The sequence below is a fragment of the Lolium perenne genome, chromosome 1, assembly GCF_019359855.2.
Source record: "Lolium perenne isolate Kyuss_39 chromosome 1, Kyuss_2.0, whole genome shotgun sequence".
In the NCBI taxonomy this organism is placed as follows: Eukaryota; Viridiplantae; Streptophyta; class Magnoliopsida; order Poales; family Poaceae; genus Lolium; species Lolium perenne.
In genome coordinates, this window is record NC_067244.2 from 122,642,006 (window position 1) to 122,645,209 (window position 3,204).

General features: G+C 44.8%; 1 long non-coding RNA gene across 1 annotated transcript; it reads left to right on the forward strand.

Annotated features, from left to right (window-relative positions):
* The first annotated feature begins 928 nt into the window (after positions 1-928).
* Positions 929-1,489, forward strand: LOC139831047 (uncharacterized). The gene is made up of 3 exons (XR_011745192.1): positions 929-986; positions 1,087-1,350; positions 1,424-1,489. It is a non-coding gene; the product is annotated as an uncharacterized lncRNA (long non-coding RNA).
* The last annotated feature ends 1,715 nt before the right edge of the window (positions 1,490-3,204 follow it).

Sequence of the window (3,204 nt, forward strand, 5' to 3'; positions counted from 1 at the left end):
TCTCGATTAGGCAAGAAGGATCCTATTCCCTCCTCCTGTCGAGTGGAACCATACAGTGCTTCCAATCCTCTTCCCGAGGTATTTTGTCTTCTCGAAGTTTTATCTTGTTTTGAACTGTTCCTCGTATCTTATTTGCAGTGGTATCTCACTTATTCTCTTTTGTCACTATTTCTTTGTAGAATCATCCTACTATGGCTTCCCTTCCTCCTCTTCCTGAGGATGGAGAGGTCGAAGAAAGAGCCGTTGTCGATGATGTCAACCAGGAGACCCCCTCTTTTGTGAATGAACCCGCAGATTCTCGAAAATCTGCGGGATCTACTGAGAAAGATGCTGCCTCTGAAGATACAACATCAGCACAATCTCCTCCTCCTGCTGTTTCTCCGAAGAGCAAAAGGAAAAGGAGCAATGCCGAAGATTCCGGGACCTCGAAACCCGAAGAAACTGCTCCTTCACCTCGAAAAGCAGCTTATGATCCATATATCGAGAGTATCATCAGCTCGTAGGTTCCTTGCTCTTTTCCTTTTCTATTTGAAGAATTTTATTTTGCCTTGCTTTTTATGCTGCCACTATTTTGTCACAGTGATGATGAAGAAACACCAACTTTAGATGTGGCTGCTCGAACGAGCACGTCACATACTTTAGTTATTTCAGAAAAACCAGTTGAAGGGGAGGAATCGTCGCCTCCTCAACAAAATGTTGATACATCTACTCCTCCTTCGAGCCCCCGTGCCCCTTCACCAAAAAGGGCACGGGTTGAAAAGATTGTTGATCCTGCCCCTCAATTGGGCAGTTCGTCGACTCTGCTCTTAGATGATGTAAGTTTGTCGGCATCTATATTTTCCTTATTTTGTTTTTTCACACCTTTTCTCTTTTTCATGCCGACGTTTCTTTTGATGTACTTACCTTTGAACAGCCAATGATCAAAGAGCTTCTTCGGATCGGGTCCCAATATGTTGGGTACCGTGAATATGCCGCCAGAGCCGAAGGTAACGACTTTTATACTTGCTATTTTTCTTTGACTTTCTATTCCTGTTGCTTGTCGCTATTTTTTGATCTTTCTTTTCTTTCTTTTTCATATCTCGACAGAAAAACTTTCAGAGGCCAACGAACGTGTCGACGCACTTGCTCAAAAACTCGAGCAAAGTGAGGCGGCTCGCAAGAAAGCTGAACTTGCTGCTAGCAAAGCCAAGGCCGAGGTTGATGAAGCCAAGGTGAAAGCTGCTAGTGTCGAGGAGCTGCAGAGAAGGCTCAAAGATGCCGAATCTGCCTTAGATGAGCAGAAAACTGCACAAACTGTGCGTGAACAAGAGATCATCAAGCGTCTGAAGTCGCAAAGTCGACGTACGCTGAGTAATATCATCAACCCCTTCTATTGTACTTCCTGTTTCTTGGTTTTTGACTAATGGTTTGTCTCGTGTGGCAGCCCAAACAAACCAAGATTTTGATCTGGAGAATCCCGTCAATGACCCTCTCCTTGATGCACTTTCTCTTACGGAGTTCCATGGGCGCGAAATTCGTGAAGGCGTGGCCAATGCCAAGGTGCAAGTTTGTCGGCGTTGTTCCCCTACTTCTTCCCGAAGAAAGAGGAACCTTCGACTTTCCTTGCCCTTGCCAAGCTTTTCAATTCGTCGGAAGACCTCGGGATTGAAGATGCGTCAGGAGAATATGAAGGTTGCTTTGTCGAGAGTACCGTTGCCCTGGTTGCGACAGCCAACGAGACGCTTGATTGGATGAAGGTTGGCGACACCAGCCGGATAGAGCATTCGAGATGGAGGTCGCTGATCAAGGCAGCCAAGCCCAACACTAAGAAGATCTTGGCGTATCTGGGATCAAGCCAGCTTCGACTCCTAGCTCCTCGAGGCCGGAGGTCTAGTTGCATGCCTCCTTGTTTCTTTTTCTGTTTCTTTTGCTTTTGTTGCCAAAGTAGTTGTTTTGGCGACACTCATTTCTTTAGCTCTACTGTAGTGCCCTTGTAATGATTCCAAGAAATTAATGAAAAACTCTATCTGTCATTTGATGTTGTCTTGTCTAAATTTCAGTTGATATTTGATAACTATACTCCAACTTCCGCTCCTTCCAATGTATCGCCTTCTTCTCGTGCGAGGAGAGCTTTTGTCGACATCGCACTGTCGACGATACCTTGTCGCAAGAACTGGATGAACTTCGGCAGCAACTTCGGTATGCGAAGAAGCAAACACTTGTGATGATGGAGCAATCTCGTAAGTCATCCGAAGCCGAAAAAATTGCTCTTCAACAAGCTCACGAAGCCGTGGCTGCTAAGGAAATTGCTGCTTCCGAGGCTGAAAAGGCAACTACTCGAGAAAATTTCATGCTCGAATTAATGAATGAAGCCAAGGTGCAGATATGTCGGGTATGCCTGTTTCGTCCACTGATATTTTTTATCTTCATGCCTCTTTGTTTCTTAGAGGTTTCCACTTCTTTGTTTTGATAGGTGCCTTTGTTGATGCTGCTGCCCAGGAAGAGAGGGTCACTGCTAGCAAAACCATCATTGTTAATCTTTCCCTGGACCATAGATCGTTGTTTTGGGCTACCCCGAGAGGACCCGCCAAATTGTCGATTTCAAGATCGCGCCTCTCAAACTCGCGATTTCCTTGACTTCTGTACCAAAACCTTGTCCATGGTTTACAACTCCATGTTTCCTCGGAACGTCCAACCAAAAACTCTTCCTGAATTGATGGAAAGGTTCAAGGATGCTCGCAGTATCCATGATTTTGTCAAAGCTCAACTAGTAGCTGGCGCCAGATTTGCTCTTATCATGCTCCAAATCTGCCACTCGAAGCTTGACCTTACCCAGGTTGTCGAGAAGGTTCACCAAAAAGTAAAACGTCGGAGAGTTGGTGTTGACAGGATTAACACGAAGGTTACGCCTATAGCCGAAGAGATGATTGAAGACCTACTTCGGATGGATGCCGACTTTTTTGCCGATGGCCATTATGCCGATTTTCTTGGTGCTGCTCCTGAGGAAAACAGGGTTACTCTTGATGACATATTGAATCAAGACTAGTTAGTTTCTTCTTGTAGATATTTTTTCTTTGTAATCCATGACTATATTGTAAAGCAATCATTATATTTCTCTGTTTGTTTAGCCCCCGAGTGTTTCGGTGACTCTTTACTATATTTGTATACTTGCGAGGTTTTGAACCAAGGCATTTATATATTTAAGGCGAATATGAGCCCCCAAGC